Consider the following 18,412-nt stretch of genomic DNA (forward strand, 5'->3'; position numbering starts at 1 on the left):
CAACCGCTGCCATCTGCACACTTCAGCTCTCTCATTACACCGTCATTACGAACACTGCAATAAAACGATTAGCATTGCAGAACAGATAATTATTGCAGATCCATGCAGAAAGTCTAAGTATTCATGCAGATCGTATCTGTAGGCTCTGCTATTGTCTAAGCGGATGTATCGCGGTGTCATACATAGATTATTGCAAGCCTGCAGTATAAGAGTAAAAAAAAACAGATTACATGCATGAAACATGATCTGCAGAGAGCCTGGAGCCACAGAGACCACACTCATGAGAATATTTTCAGACAATCAATGGTAAACTGGCCTCTGATATGCTGATAGCAGGCGAAACTGTAACCTCACGCAGGACACATGGAGTCTGCCGTATCATAAATGAGCTTTAATATTTATCAGGCTGCAGCAGTGAAGCGTGAAACCAGATCAAATGTGTTTCAGGCTGAATATGTCACAACCTGCTGCAGTGCGCTCTAATGGAGGACAGCTTGTTTGTTGTTTTGTTTTCCTGGGCCCGGTTGCATGAAGGTGCTTAAGCTTAGATATCGTGTAGTTTGAAGGTTAAGGGGTCTCTTAGTTAAACTTTGGTTGCAGGAACAAAAGCATAAGGGTCAACTTAAGGAATTTAAGGCTAGCATTAATGGTTTCCCGTTAATTATGTAAGTGTTCCCTTAACCCTCTAGGGTCGAACACCGCGTATACGCGTTTTGATTTATAGGGCCCTATCATACATCCGGCGCAGTGTGGCGCAAGACGTGGCGCAATAGTCTTTTGCTAGTTTCAGCTTGGCGCAAGAGTGGTTTTGAGGCGTTGCGCTACGCTGTTTAAATAGCAAATGCATTAGCGCTCATATGTGCACCCATAGGCGTTCTGGTCTAAAAATGAAGGCGTTCTGAGGTGCATTGCTGACATGTTGCTATTTTGAGAAACTAAAATAGATTTTTCATTAGACCAAAACAAACCCGGTCTAAACTCCGGCGCAGAGTTGCGCCTCGCTTACACACCCCAGATAGCAAAATACACTCGGGCCAGTTCCGGCTAGATTGTAGACGGCCGGAGACTTACCCCTCGGCCCAACTCCGGCTGCCGGACTCGGGCCGGATGCCTGTGGACTCACTGCCCGATTCCGGCCCGAATCAAGCGGGCCAGATGCGGCGGCCGTAAGCGAGCCGACGCTGCGCATCCGCGCCGGAATCGGCGCGAGGGTAATGTGCGCTGCGGCCCGGAGCTGGCGCGACTCCGTATTTATAAACCTTATAAAACCTTTTGGTATTACATTGGTACTTGATATATGGTATTACAACCATTTGAATTTATATAACAGCAAACACAGGCTATAATGTAAACACAAAGTGTAAGCACTGTGTTTAACCTTTGAATAAAGTGCAAACTGCATACATATTCTGTAACGAAAATAATCAGACAAATGACAAAATAAATTAATGTTAAACGTTTATTGATTGCAAGAAAAAAATAGTAATAAAATTTTATAAATAATTTTGTAGTGCACAAGAATATCAATATAAAAACAACAATAAAACAACACAATAAAGACACACAGAAAGATTTAAACAAAAAATCTAAAAATTACACACAAACACAGATGTTTTTAAAACAACCCTGTTTTCCCAATAGACTTGAATTAAAAATTGGTACAAATAGCTAAATTTTATATAAACTTAAATATAGAAACCAATTTAAGATATAACAAGAAACATCTTAAAAATACCAATGACAATCCGTAAAATATCCAAGTCAAACTTGTAAAAAGTACTGCAGAATTCTGAAGAAACATCTTGAAACATTTTTTAATAAAACATAAAAATAATAATAAACAAACATATATATATATATATATAATTGCAGAAGTATAAAGTCAAACTTATTTTTAAATAAACTTGAACAAAATCAATTGCACAAACAGCAAGACATGAGTGAGATGATTATACATTTCATATATATACACGTCTTGTGCAATTTTATATTTATAATTTTATTTGTATTACGTTTATTAAAAATGTATCAAGATGTTTCTTCAGAATTTGGCGCACACACATACATACATACATACATACATACCATACATATATACACACACACATACACACATATATATACATATACATATATATATATATATATATATATATATATATATATATATATATATATATATATATATATGTATATATAAATGCAAATGAAAGAAACAAATTGTTCAAGTATCAGGGAACATCCTAATACACTTAAAATGTTGTTTAAAAAATAAAACAAAATAGTGATGTAGACATTTGACACATTAGCTTTCTCTTCTTTCTTCCTCCATCCCTGTCAGGGGCAAGTTGTAGCTACCTTGTAATGCATTTTTTCACTTCTTTATCAGTGGCGTGGTATGGACATTTGTCCTCACTCCATCTGTGATTAAAAGATAAACAGATAATTAGTAGTGAACAAGTACTAATGTAAAAAAAAAGAAAAAATTAGAAAAAAGTAGGCTACCTACGAAGCCAAAAAAAAAAACAATAAAAAAAAAACAAATAAACTTAAAACACTTTGAAATTAGCAAGAGCTTGACCTTACCAGTTTCTTCATTTGTTCGGGCTGCTCCTTTAGTTGATTTTCAAGCTTTTCCAAATCAAATTGGCCAAAGGAAGGTCAAATGTGTTTACATCTGGAATTTCATCACGTCTGTTTTGGTTTTGTGAGAATCAGGCCCAGCTGCTGCTTTATGACGTTGCATGATTTTAAAACTTCAGTCAGTCGTGCTAAAAAAGAAAAATAACAGATTAGTATAAATCAACCTGTAGCTTATTCTCATTCAACTTCTGTAAATACAACAGTGGGTTAGACACTGCTGATATTCTCTAGTTGATCTTTACTTTCTAGCTGCATTAAACCTTAACAAATTTAGTGATGTCTTCAATTCTTACAAAGACATCACGAGATGCAATAAGTTCTGTCTTGATCTCAAACTGCACTAGAACAAAGACTGTAAATGTTCATAGGTGTACTGCAGGAGTGTCCAAACTTTTTGGGCCGAGGGCCAGATGCAAAAAAACAAACGTTGTCGCGGTCCAAATTTTACATACATCACACAGACACGTGTGTGTGTGTGTGTGTGTGTGTGTGTGTGTGTGTATATATATATATATATATATATATATATATATATATATATATATATATATATATATATATATAAATACAGTTGAAGTCAGAATTGTTAGCCCCCCTAAATTATTAGCCACCGTTTATTTTTTCCCCCAATTTCTGTTTAACGGAGAGTTAAACATTTTTTTCCACACATTTCTAAACATATTAGTTTTAGTAACTCATTTCTAATAACTGATTTATTTTATCTTTGCCATGATGATAGTAAATAATATTTGACTAGATATTTTTAAGACACTTCTATACAGCTTAAAGTGACATTTAAAGGCTCAACTAGGTTAATCAAGTTAACTAGTCAAAATGGTTCATAAAAAAATTTAAACCGCTTTTTATTCTAGCTGAAATAAAACTAAGTCTTTCTCCAACATCATTTGGGAAATATTTAAAAAAGAAGAAATAAATCAATGAGGGGCTAATAATTCAGACTTCAACTGTGTGTAGATAGATAGATAGATAGATAGACAGACAGACAGACAGACAGACAGACAGACAGACAGACAGACAGACAGACAGACAGATAGATATATAGATCATAACAAGAACTGCTGCTTAATTGAATGCATGTAATAGCGACACCCGGTGGTTATTTATTGAATTACGTTCATTTTTGTATAGCGGGCCAGATTCTATTGATATTTATAAAAAGCCTCGCCGCGGGCCGTAGTTTGGACACGCCTGGTGTACTGGAATGTACAGTATCTGTGCATCTTGATGGTGGTCTTAAGATTTCTGCCATAGTCATTGATGGTGATGGTACTTGTGGTGCTGCATTGATTTCTGAAATCTTCATACCTGCCTTTTATCCAGCCTCTTTGTTCCAAGTAATTTTTCTTCATCATGGTATAGATGTGTCTATACTGTCCCATAATCAGATACATTTACAAAACAAAACATCACTTTAGTATAGTGCCAGGGCAAAACTCACAGGTTGTGATAGATCAATGACATAATGTTGACAGTATGCGTTTAAAATAATTGCAAACAAACCTGTTCTGTCTTTAGATGTATGACAGGCGATCATCATCCTCATCTGTCTACCAGTCAGAAATCACAGTTGCGTGTGGATGTTTGAGTCGAGCTTCCTCATATGCATCTATAATAAAACATCACATTGTTGTTAACCTCCCGTAAAGAAAAGTTCAAATCCTGAAATACTATCAAAGTTAATTAATGCATATAATACCTATAGTGTAAATAATCAGTACACAGAAGGTTGCACAAGATTTATTCGGAGATTCATGCAGAGTGACAGCCTTATGAATCTGAGACATAGATTTGTAAGATGGTCAAGCACATGCATTATTCTGTACCCATGAAGATTAACCTACCATTGTGAAAAATGTTTGATTATGATAGCCAATAACAATAAACCATTTCAGCTGTTTGTGAAGCAATTAGTAATGTAATGTCTGAAAAGCTCAATCTATGTTGAAAATGTATCAGCAGTTTACAGGTTATAATGGACTTTTAGCACACAACTATAACATGCCTATTCACGTTCAAAAGAGTGTGCCATTGACTTCTTTGGTCGTGATGTACTGCAAAATGATCTCACTAACCTTTGTTAAACAAGAACAATAAGACTTAACCAACAAATATTGTTACCCATTCATTTAAATCAGAATTTATCACTGTCAATAACATAAAAAAAAAAACATCAAAATCTGCTTTAAGACGTTCAGTTTTACATTAACTGACCATTACAGCTTGAACAAAAGATATAATTGATTCACATAGGCTAACACATATGAATTAAAGTGCATAGTAATATATTTCTCTTGGATAATTTAAAGAGAATAGTAAACAGTCGAGTTTCGATCATTTTCGTGACTAACTGCATAAACAAGATAAACAACAAATATTTTATTAATCCAAAACGATTAGTTTTTATTTACACATAATCACAGAATTAATACTGGATAAGTATACGCCTGTACAATGATTTTTTCAACATCCACGGTACTTTATAATGTTAAATCAGGAAAAAAACACGTTTTGCCATGTTAGTTAATGGATTCGTCTACAGAAACTTTCTTTAACGCAAAGTTAGCATACACACAAATTCGTTTCATGTTTCTTTAAAATAATTAAAATAATTTTCAGTTACTACACACGTTACAATCTAACATTGTGTAAAAGGAAAAGGAACTTTCAGACGTGTTTGTTACTGTTAGCGTTAGCATACATTAGCTCCAGTCGTGTTTCTTAAAGCAAGTTACATTTCGTATCAAACTGTTTTAAATTACTAAATGCTGTTACAACCAAACACCGTGGAAATGTTTTAAGCTCTAAATTCGCCAATTATACAGTACACAAGCAGTAAAAAGCTTACCTTTCTGACCGGAATCCACGAGAATTCTTTGAAAATCCAAACTTTTTCTTCTTGTGATCTTCGTGGCATGGTGGTTGACAACCAGCTTTTTGAAGCATTACCGCCACCGTCTGGATTGGAGTTTGGATCAGGAGTTTAGTAACGCATGTGTTTATTATGAAACCAACTTCTGCTTTAAAAAAAAAACAGTCAGCACAGGAGCGTGCTATCTCAAAAATAAGCGTATTTTACATAGTTTTTCTCTAGATGACATGTATAATCTATTTATAAATAATACTGTTTTGTTTGCGTCTAAACATTGCGACCATCCACACTAAATATTCTTTTTTTTTTTTTTTTTTTTGCTATGTACCATTAATATTTTCTCAAATTATCATTAAACGTGGAGCTAACAGATTACTAGATAAAATAAGAACTTAATCGGTTGCCATCAGCCGAGTCCTTGCCAGAAGCGGCCAGGACTCTACAGACAGACTCGGGCCGGATATGGTTGACCGGAATCGGGCCAGTGCTTTACAGCCGCATCACAACCGCATGTGCGCGAGCGAGCTGCGGGCCGCACTCGGCCCGGATAACACTCGCCGATGCCGAGTCGGAGCCGGAGGCGCCGGAGGGCAGCCGAGCTCGGGCCGATTACTGCCTGCTATCTGGGACTGCTTAATACACACAAGAGAGCAATAGGCAAATATCTTTACATTTGAAAAAATTAAATATTAAGGATATATATAGGATAAAATAAGAATAGATATAGAATATAAATATAAAGGATTAAAATATTACAAAACATGTTATTTTCTAGCCTACATAAATATGAAAAATCACTGCTTTTATGTCTTCTTCATCTCGGGAGGCTTTTTCAGTTCATTCATAACAATTTGCTTTTGTATAATGTTATTATTATTAGCAGTATTATTTATCATATCCATATTTATATTTGTTTTATTAAAACAAGCTTAGATTTGCCCACCTGTCAGGTTTTAGACCATATGGGGCACAGCATGTGTTTTAGGATATAACTCAGGTTTTTGAGCACACTTTGTTATTATTTTTCATTTATTCGTTTGCTGGAAATTAAAACTGAATTTAGAAATAGTTTTGAAACGAATATTTGCGCTTAACAAACACAATTATTTATTTATAGGCTAATTGATGTCTGTGCGTAAAGGTTTCCCTATCCAAGAGCAAATGTGAAAGTGATCCATTATCTCCATTATCATTCTCACGCAGTAGATGCTCTGTTTAACAGTTTTCTGTTAAAAACTGTTAACTGTGAACTGTTTGCTAGTGAAATGCTATTTTTTTCCACTTAGACTTACTTTGCGTCCTGTAAATAGCAAATGCGCTCTTGGCGCTATGCAGTTTACTCTTAAAGGGAATGGGAGATGAGACTCTGATTGGTTTATTCTCAAAACACACCTATAACTCATTAAGAAAATAAACTCAACCCTTTTAGACCATGCTCCACGGCGCAAAGCGGATTTTCCCGTCCTTAAATTAGCAAAAACTCGTTCTGACACGCCCTGAAAGCGTTTGCGCCCTGCGTTTTGCGCTCTGCGCATGGACCTTCAAAATAGAGCCCATAGTGTCGTCAAACTGCTGAAATAAACTTAAATTCACTTGGGAGACATGTGAATGGGAATGGTTTTAAACAGTTGTCATGTCAACTTGTTGCAGTAAACAAAGCCAATTCCGTTATGCTTGCCCCGCCTTTGCGCTCTTCTTATTGGCCCACCCCTGCTCCAGCACTGAAATATCAGCTGTCAATCACTCAGTCAATACCTTCTGGCTTAGGATGACAGGGAGAGCTACTACCGTGAAAAACTGTAAACCGCTAAAGATGAGAGTGAAGATAACACTGACAGATTTAGTTTTAGAAACCATCTAAAGTTACAAATAATGACACATCTTACTAGTGACCATGTGCTGATTGTTAGTCCACCATCTACACTTTTCCAAGAGTGGATAAAAGACTTCCATTGACTTCAAGTCCGCTATGAAAAGTCTGTGGGATGGAATTTTCAGGTAACTGTTTGCCACATCTAGCACGAGAGCTTCAGTTCAATCCTTCATATAATCGCCAGATGCTGTCCGCCGTGCAAGTGGCAGCTATATGTCAAATTTAAAACCATGTACACCATCGCAAACGGGCTTACACTGACTGAACTAACATTGCTACTCATGAAAACTTGTAGTAACGGTGCTTATAAGTGCGACTAAATTTCGGCTGATGCGCCTAAATTTTTAAAGTTAGGAGCATTGGTGCTACCAAGCAAAATGGTTAATTTCGAGCCCTGATAAAGCAAGTCATTTCTTTCTGGCCCTTCGTTTGGGAAGCTTTTCATGAACCAGCCCCCATAACAAACTAATTGAATAGCCCTGCCTTACACACTTCATTACCTTACTCTCCTTATAAATGCACAGTTGTGCCCTGATTATGTCTTCTGTACACCACATTTCATGTGTAAGTTCAACTATAGTATGTAAGCTCTTCTGTCTCTTTTTCCTCAAGCGTTGACATTTTCTCAGCACTATGAGAGAGTACTATATACATGGGTCAGCTTTTACCAACCTTACACCCTTTATTATCGTACACTCTTCATAATTACAGTTTTTTTGCACAGTTGTGCCCTGATTATGTCTTCTCTACGCCACGTTACATGTGTGAAGCTCTTCTGTGTCCCTCTTTCCTCAATCGTTGACCTTTTCTCTGCACTATGAGAGAGTACTTTACACTATGTATACTGCACACAATGTAAAGGGTATTTACAAATAACTTTTTCAGTAGATTTGCTGTAAGTTTATGAAGTTTGATAGAGTGCACTGACTCTCACAAGTGTATCAGTTATTTTGTGTGATATATTTTAAATAAACTACAAACAAAAACGTATATAAGCTTTACTCTGATTCCTTCCTGTACTCGCACTGGCTTCCTATAAAATTGTTTAGTTGATTTTGAAATCTTTCTTTTTGCATATAAAGCTTTGCAGAATTCTGTCCCGGCTATGTCAGTGAACTTATTAGGCCATTTACAGCTTGTTGACCATTAAGGTCCCATGATCAGTTTCTTTTGTCGATCCCTCTGTCTCGCTGCAAGTCAAAAGGTGATCGAGCTTTCAGTGTTGCGGCCCCAAGGCTCTGAACAGTCTCCTGTTGAACATTAGGATTTCTCCATCCTTGGTTACTTTAAAATCTAACTTGAAGATGTATTTTTACTCCCTTGCCTTTGAGTGGCTCATCATCTGTATTTAAGTATTACATATATATTTCCTTTTTTTACATTTTTATTACAAGTTTTATATATATATATATATATATATATATATATATATATATATATATATATATATATATATATATATATATATTTTATTATTTTTTTTTCTTAAATATTTTATCTCATTGTAAAGCACTTTGGATCAACTACGGTTGTATAAAATTGTGCTCTATAAATAAAGTTTGCCTTGCCTTGCCTTCTTGAAACTCTTCCCTCTTAACCAGTTAAACTCGAGTTAGGTATTTTACATTTGTTCACTTTCATATTTTTCATATGACACATGTACAAGTTATAGCTCAATTGAAAGCTCTTGCCGGTGCTCATACGGTTCTAGCGTTCTTTTTACTGAATTATATTCACATATCAAACAGTTGTCGAATGAATCGCGGTGTTTCCATGCCGCAGAAGTGAAAACAATACATTTATGATCAATAAGCAGCCCCAGATAGCACAGACAGCTGTCATCTCTTACCTTATGCTGTGCGCTTCAGGGTCATTCTCCTCTGTTTTTGAGCTGATGTGCATAAGTAATCCTTTTATATGTCTGACATGGTCCAAACACAGTGAATTATGTTTGATCAAACAAAAGAATAGTGAAATATGAACACAATGATCGCTCCCTGTGGCTTGTACAGCACCTCTCATCAGCTGGAATACAATAACTTTTGCAGAGATTATGGTGGAGACATTTATCTTTTTTCCTATGATTACAGACATGTGCAGGAACCACCAAAATTAATTACAGCACGCTAGACCACACACAACCTAAAAGATACACTCTCAAATTTGAGTTTATAAAAAAATACAAAAAGCGCCTCTTTTTTTAGGTGTTTATTATAACACAGACGACATATACAGATATTTTACACACTTTCAATAGTGTTTTAGGAAAATTCAAAGGGTTTTCTTTAAAATGATACCAAATTTTTGCATTTACACCTCTGCGTGTGGATTAGGGAAGCTTTTAAATTTGGGTATAGGCAAAATCCAGGCGGAAATCCCAAAATAACAGCAGAGTTTAACTGGATCAAGAAAATGGGTGCATGCACACAGAAGCAGCGAGCTAATGAAGAACTGAAGGTTTTATAGACCGGACTGTTGGTAAATTAGCAGTGTTGTGTTTTGCTCTTGATTCAGGAGTGATTCTGACCGCTTGTTTGTGTTCTGGTTCCTCTACGGTTAATTTAACACACACTGCTCTCTCATTAGTGCATGCAGACCTCAATTCACACCATTCCAGCAGCAGCAATGGCATTTATTAACCAGCAGCAAAAAGCACATTTATTTATTTTCTTCATGTTCATAAGAGCTTGTTTGCCTACAAACTTTAGGCCAGCCGCTGTGATTAGTGTGTAAGGCTCACTGGAGCTGCTCTTCATGCTAAAATAACAAACAACAACTACAGCATACATGACGCAAGGAGATTCAGCTCTCCAGAAATACTACAACTGGAGGTTTCTGAACATAACTAGTCATTTGGGATGGCATAATACACTCGTAATACACTTATTATTTCTGTGGTTTAGTGTATGCACTGAAGTGTGTGTGTCTGATTTGTTAGCATGCATTGAATAACTCGATTTGGTAATATCTGTCTTGACTCTTTGGCCACATTCAGATATTTGCACTGAAAATAGTCAGGTGAACGGGTACATAATGAGATTTTTGTATTATTGCATAATGCTTGCGCTGCTTACATTTGTTGTTTGAAAGGAAGGCAGTGATTTGCTAGTGTTGTTTATTTCATTTGCTGTATCAATAATTTTAAATATTTATTTTTCTTCAAGTGTTACTAATTGTACTACAAGTAAAAACAATATTTTTAAATTAATTATATTTAGTTATTTATTTAGTAGTAGTAGTAGTAATATTAATAATAATAACAAGTTATTTTAGTAATTTACTTGTTTATTTTAGTTACTTTAAGTTCATTTTAAATCATTTAAATTAAAATAGCTTAAGCTTGTTTTAATTAATTAACGCTTGTGTTTCAGTTAGTTAAAAACATGTTTATTATTGTGCATTTTATTTATATTCATATTTGCATAATTTTTCATTTTAAATAATAAAATATTTTGAGTTTTACCAGTAGAGCTTCATTTATTTTAACATTTATTTATTATTATTTATTTATTAATTGTTTATTATTAAAATTTCAATATGTATTTATTTATTTACTCATAGTATTATTATCATTATTATTATTATTATTATTATTATTATTATTATTATTATTATTATTCACATTTTACTTTAATGTATGTATTTGTTTCTATTTCAATTAATTTGCAATTACTTTTAGTACTTAAACACAAACATTTATTTCAAGTACATTTGTGTTGTTTAATATTTACATTTTATATTTATATTTGGATTATTATTTAATCTAAAGTACTTCTTATTTTAAGAGTTTGTTTACCAGTAGCATTTTATTTATTTGTAAAAGCATTTTCTTTATTATTATTATTATTATTATTATTATTATTATTATTATTATTATTATTATTATTATTATTATTGTTTTTATTGTTATTACTATTACTATTATTATTATTATTATTATTATTATTATTATTATACTACGTTGATCGTTTTTTTTCAAATTTTATTTTAGTTATTATTATTATAATGTAATGTTTATATTTTTAACTTAATTAGCAATTATTGTATTTCAGTTAGTTAAAAACAGGTTTATTTAGTATTTATATATTTACATAATAATTTATTTCAAACATTTCATTTATTTTAATATTCATTTACTTATTTTCTATTATTTATTATTCAGATATCAGTAATAATAATTTCAGTAATATTTCTTCTTCTTCTTTTTCTTCTTCTTTGCATTGTAATCTAATTAATTTATCATTATTTTTAGTACTTCAACATTAAAAAATATACTTCAGTTAGTCAACAACATTTTTGTTATAGTATACAGTATATATATATACTGTATTGATATATAATATCAGTAATATTTATTTATTTATTTATTTTTGTTGTTGTGGTTGATTAAATAATTAAATACAGTATGTTAACATGTTAACATGTGGTAAATAATGCATAGTCTATTTTTTTCAACAATTTGTAATTGTTCAGTATGTGCAATTGTTCAGTTCCTTAAACATAAAAACCGCTGTGTTAAGTATTATAGTTTAGTATTTACATTGTCTATTTTGAGTTCTATTTACCAGTTATATTTTATTTATTTATTTATAGTAGTCATATTTTGTGTGTTGTTGTTGTTATACTTTGTTGTTGTTATACTATATTTCTTTAGTTTGTAGCCTAGAGTATTTTTTTCAGTTAGCTATTTTTTGTTCACATTTTAATCTGATGTAAAAATGTTTAATGTTTAATTTAATTTAAATAATTTGCAATTATGTTTAGTAAATAAATAAAAAAACATTTGCTCTAAGTAATTAATATTACACTTTACATTTATTTGTATAATATTTAAATTAATGTCTTTACAAATATCTTTGAGTTCTATTTTTTAGTAACAATTAATTAATTATAGTAGTGTTTTCATCATCATCATCATCATCATCATCATCATCATCATCATCATTATTATTATTATTATTATTATTATTATTATTATTATTATTATTATTTTACTTCTAATTGTTTTTACAGATTATTTTAGTTTGTAACCAGCACATCACATTGTAATCTGATGTAAAAAATGTAAAATGTTTAATCTAATTTAAATAATTTGCAATTGTTTAGTAATTCCACAGAGCATTTGCGTTATTTATCATTTAAACTTATTGTTTATGTTTGCATAAAACTTCATTTCAGATACCGAAAAATATTTTTCTGTTTCTATCACACGTAACATTTATTTATTTATTTATTTATTTATTTATTTATTTATTTATTTATTTATTTATTTATTTATTTATTTGTTTATTTGTTTATTTATTTGTAGTTAATGTATTATTACTATTTCTATTATTATTATTATTATTATTATTATTATTATTATTATTATTATTATTATTATTATTATTATCTAATTTAAATAATGTGCTATGTTTAGTACTTACACATAAAAAAACATTTGCTTTTAGTATTAATTGATATTTACCTGTTAAATTTATATTTCAATAATATTTAATTAGAAATACTAAAATATATTTTGATTTCTGCTTCCAGTAACATTATATAGTATTATATAGTGTGTTTCTGAGCTCATGTAGCTAATAACATCTGGTTTCATCTGTCAGAAACACTGCTTTAAATCTCCGCTTATTTTGCTGCACTAATGATGATTTAGTGGTGTGTTTGCAGCTCTAATGGTGCACAGTCAGTGGACCTTTATGTGAATAATTTGACTCCGTCGTGTTCTCTCATGCCCTCGACCGGCTCTTATCACAGAATATTTGCTCTATTTCTGCTTATAGGCTCTGATACAATTAGTGTGAGAAAAGAGAAATGAAAGTGAAGCGCACAGCAGATATTCAGCTAATTAATGGCATTGAGTCTAATCGCTCCATTCTGCACTTTAATTCACATCAAACTGAAAAGAAACTTCCTTAAAGCAAAAGTTCAAGCAAAACATACATGTTCCCCAAGCCAAAAGCACGGTGATTTTTGGCAAGGTTTAATTGATATGATTGACCAAATTCTGTCAAAGCAATTACCACTGGATTTTAGACGTAATTGGAAAAACATCACTGAGCCAAGTGTTGGAAAACGAATCAAACATTCACGGCAGCAAAGAAGTCAATGGAAAGATCACACCCGGTATACTGTCAAAGAAAAACCAAATGCTTTTAAACATCTCTGGAGATCTTTTATTAATGTTTTGTTACCTGCAATATCAAGCTCTGAGTGAGCAGGGTAATATCATGAGTTCCTTTACTTGGAAAACACCCTTTACATACTTTTTTACATATACTTATTTTAACATGTATTTATTGTATTTTAAATTTTTATTTTATTTTACTGTATTGTAATACATTTTATTTTAAGTAAATTTAATTTTATTTTGATGAATTTTACTGACTTATTTTAAGACATTTATTAAATTGTTTTATTAAATTTTATTTTAGTAAATTTATTATATTTTATTTTATTTTACTTTTTTATTTTACTTTTTTATTTTAATGTTATAATAAGTTTTGCTTAATTTTAAATCCTTTTAAAAATGTTTAATTTTACAACAGTTTATTTTATTTTGCGAAATTAAATATTAATTTTGTTTTTATTTTTGATTCGTTATATTAAATGTTATTTTATATTAAATATATTTAAGTAAACTTTTAACAACTTCTATTTTGCTTAATTTCATTGTATTGTATCTTATTTTATTTTAAGTAAATTGTGTTATTTTGTATACATTATTTTATTTTACTAATTATATTTCATTAAAAATTAATTTGAATAAACTTTAATTTTATAAAATTTAGTTCATTTTTATAAAAAAACTGAATATTATTTTTTTATTATTTTAATTTTGTTTTGTTAAATGTTATTTTGATATTACTAAATTTTGTTTTATTTTACTTCATTTTTTACAACATGTTCCTATTTGTTTTTTATACATTTTTAATTTTGTTTTAATAATCAAATTGTATTTTACTACATTTTATTTTACTACTTTTGTATTATTTTTTTTTAATTTTATTTAAATTAAATTTAAAATTTTAAATATTATATTTTATATTATTTTATATTACACTTTACTTATAGATTTGTACAGAAGTTGGGGAAAAAATAAACGGGCTAATAATTTTTTTTTATTTTACTGCATTTTTATTTTATTAAATTGTATTTTATTGTACTACATTTAATTAGATTTTTATTTTGATAAATTTATTTTAATTTTACACATTTTTATTTTTTATTTTATGTTGTTATTATTTTAATGGTATTTTACTAAATTTAATATATATATATATATATATATATATATATATGTATGTATGTATGTATGTATGTATGTATGTATGTGTGTGTGTATATATATATATATATATATATATATATATATATATATATATATATATATATATATATATATATATATATATATATATATGTTTTTGTTTTTGTGTAGGATGGAGTGATAGGAGGGAAATTAAGAAATAAAAAGCTTGCAGTGCTTATATTATATTCTGTGTATATCTAAAAAGAAAAAAAACTAAACATATTACTTAAAGTGCTGTGATTTATGAGGCTGAACTTAAGTTTGTCTATTTCTTCATCGACTGAAACCTGACAGATTCATCACAGGTTCAGTTTTTCACTAATTAATCTTTAGTTGGCTTAAAGGCGGATTTGGCAAAGGGCTGAACAACACTCCCACACTCTTCCACATCCTGTGTTTGGATATCTTGAAATGTTTAAGGTTTCTCTTGTCTCCGGTGTTGATAGTAAAACCAAGCAGATTCATAATTACTGTAATAACGCAGGTTGTCATAACAACATAAGGTCATTAATGCATCCTATAATTTCACACCCAGTTGTTTTTCTCCGCTCAGAGACAAAAATACTCCAGCTGTAGATTCCCAAAGAGGAAAACACTTGATTTATTTCTGTTTGTTTTGTTGAATGTCCATTTATATTTTTCTGTAGTGCTTAATTTTATTTTACAACATTTTCTTTTCATTTATTTTTTAGACTTTTTTTTTTAATTTTATTTTAATAATAAAAAATCATTTTATTGTGCTAGATTTTTTTTATTAAACATATATTTTTACTTAATTTTATTACATTTTATTTTACTACATGTTTTAAATTTTATTTGACTAAATTAAATGTTCATTTTAATTGTATTCAAATTTTGTTTAGATTTATCACATATTATTTTATATTACATATTATTCATAGACTTTATATATATATTTATATAAAAATATTTTATATAAACATATTTTATTTAATTTTATTACATTTTATTTTACTGCATTTTATTTTATTTGACTAAATAAATGTTTATTTGATTTTTTTTATTTCATTTTATTGTATTTTATTTTACAATTTTTTTATTTTATTTGACTAAATTAAATGTTTATTAGATTTTTTATTTTATTTTATTGTATTTTATTTTACAATTTTTTTTATTTAATTTGACTAAATTCAATGTTTATTCGATTTTTTTATTTTATTTTATTAGATTTTATTTTTTACAAATTTTTATTTTATCTGACTAAATGTTTATTGTATTTTTATTTCATTTTATTAGATTTTATTTTACTTTATGTTATTTGACTAAATTAAATGTTTATTCGATTTTTTATTTCATTTTAGTAGATACTATTTTACATTTTTATTTATTTTATTTGACTAAATTAAATGTTTATTTTATTTTTTTATTTTATTTTAATTTTATTTAGATTTATTACATATTAGTTTATATAACATATTAACACCAAGTTGTTTTTCTTCACTCTGAGACAAAAATACTCCAGCCCTAGATTCCCAAAGAGGAAAACACTTGATTTAATTCTGTTTGATTTATTGAATATGTTCATTTCTATATTTCTGCTGTGCTTTCCTCTAATCTTACTGTACAGGGTTGGGATTCTTATGGATTTCCATATTTTCCGAGCTCAATGGGGCGACCCCTGTAATTTGCAGTAATCCAATAAGAATTTTTTTGAAGGGGTGGGGGGGGGGGGGGGGGGTATCATACCCCCTGAATGGGGGGTATCATTCAGTGTTCATCAGTGTGCCAACGGGGGAGCAGTAACTTCTTCATTGATGACATCTTTCAGGGATGTAATTGTAGACCTACTAAGCTACTATATATGATATAATGATATCGTGTACTCCAGCCACTGACAATATGCAAGATTATAAAATGGCTTTGAATGCGTGCACGGCTATGCACACATCTTCCACTTTCACATTTGCATGTCACGGCCACGTGCACTCTGTGTACATTATAAATAAAGCCGCAGGATGCACATTTATTATTATCCTCTGCAAGTCACAGTTTAGATGATATTACAAATGTATAAAACTATTAATTTTATAATTAATTAAAACTATTAAAAAACAGAAAGAAAGAAACAGAAAGTGGTAAACTCTTATTAGCATTAGTATGTAATAATGATAATTATAATAATTATTATATGAACAAATTCATAAACAAAAATCTGATGAAATGAATCATACCATTAAAGCTAAACCCTGATAATACAGCACGGTTCTCTTCAGTGTGTCTAAAGCTGTTGACAGGCCTGTGCTTATGAAATGATGAGTAAAGGATTGTCATGTTGCATTGTTTGTGGTTTATGGTTGGTTCGTTCTGTTTTTTCCCTCCGTCATAATGCAGGATTGTCCATCTGTATGAGTGTGTGTGTGTGTGTGTGTGTGTGTGTGTGTGTGTGTGTGTGTGTGTGTGTGTGTGTGTGTGTGTGTGTGTGTGTGTGTGTGTGTGTGTGTGTGTGTGTATGTGTGTGTGTGTTGGCTCTGGATGAATAATCAGAAGTGGCTCTGCTTCACTGCTTTCCCTCTTATTGTCTTCTTTCAATTTACACTTGAATGGCGATGGATATTAAGCTTTTAATTTTGCGCCACGTCAAGGTCAACACATTCAGCCCTGCAGATCAAGCTCATAAAGCCGGGTTCAGATGCAGTTGATCTTTTGTTTCTGCTCATTTTCCGTGATCTTTTGTCTGCTCTGCGGTTATAAAGTGAGAAGCGGGAGCAGAGAAGGGCAGAAATGGTGATAAAGCAGAGTTTGAACTCTGATACTCGCTGAAGACCGGAAATAGAAAAGAGTATTTGCTCTGTAAAATCACATTTATCTGTTAATAAACATTGTTTTCTATTTATGTATAGTTGTGGAATGCATTATGGGATGTTGATCTCGTCTTTGTCCACTTGTGATGTTTTTAATTCAACTCCACAGATTAACAAAGTGACTTTTATTGACATTTTAGTAGTTTAAGAGAATGTAGAAGAAATAATATCTAAAGAAATAAGTGTGTGAAATATCAGAAAATGTGCTGCAGTTTATTACAAGGTGTTTGTAGCTTAATCTACAACACCAACCCAGACAATACAGCACTGCAGACTATTACACATTCATTAAAGTCACTTTTAGTCTTATTATGCAAGTTTAAATAGCAGAAATAAAAGTGGAAAGATAAAAATATTATTCAACATAATACAGAACTGCTAATTTACGAATATTTATGTTACGGTTAAAATTCTACTGTTGATCAAGACTTTGGGGTATTTTCTTAATTTGTTATTGCTGAAAATGAAATTTCTGTGGGTTTTTAATGGATTTCGTTGACTATTAAATACGCTAAAGTCTTTGGCGTACCTCACAAACTTGAGTTGTTACTTGCTTTTGGAATATTAATATATTTTGTACTGTATTCTGTTATTCAAGTACTTATGTAATATGTATTTTTTATTTATTGATCAATAAATAAACAATTTTATTATTATTATTATTATTATTATTATTATTGTAATTATGTTGTTGTTGTTGTTGTTGTTGTTGTTGTTGTTGTAATACTTGATTAATAGCTGTTTAAAAATATAAATTAATTAATTTTTTAATAATTGTAAATAGTATCATCATACATATATTATTTTATTATATTTTACTACATTTATATTTGATTTGTAAATAAAATTAATAATAATAATAATAATAATAA

At 30.4% G+C, this 18,412-nt stretch overlaps 1 protein-coding gene and 1 long non-coding RNA gene across 4 annotated transcripts in view; one reads left to right on the forward strand and one right to left on the reverse strand.

The window, feature by feature from the left end:
* lrfn1 (leucine rich repeat and fibronectin type III domain containing 1) overlaps window positions 1-18,412 on the forward strand; it is a 346,207-nt gene that overhangs the window by 150,756 nt on the left and 177,039 nt on the right. The gene's annotated exons all lie outside the window — the stretch shown is intronic.
* LOC141377954 (uncharacterized) lies at window positions 2,191-5,564 on the reverse strand. Its single transcript, XR_012391169.1, has 4 exons — window positions 5,510-5,564; window positions 3,970-4,270; window positions 2,587-2,771; window positions 2,191-2,421 (listed from the first exon to the last, which is right to left on the reverse strand). It is a non-coding gene; the product is annotated as an uncharacterized lncRNA (long non-coding RNA).

The sequence above is a fragment of the Danio rerio genome, chromosome 15 (assembly GCF_049306965.1).
Source record: "Danio rerio strain Tuebingen ecotype United States chromosome 15, GRCz12tu, whole genome shotgun sequence".
In the NCBI taxonomy this organism is placed as follows: domain Eukaryota; kingdom Metazoa; phylum Chordata; class Actinopteri; order Cypriniformes; family Danionidae; genus Danio; species Danio rerio.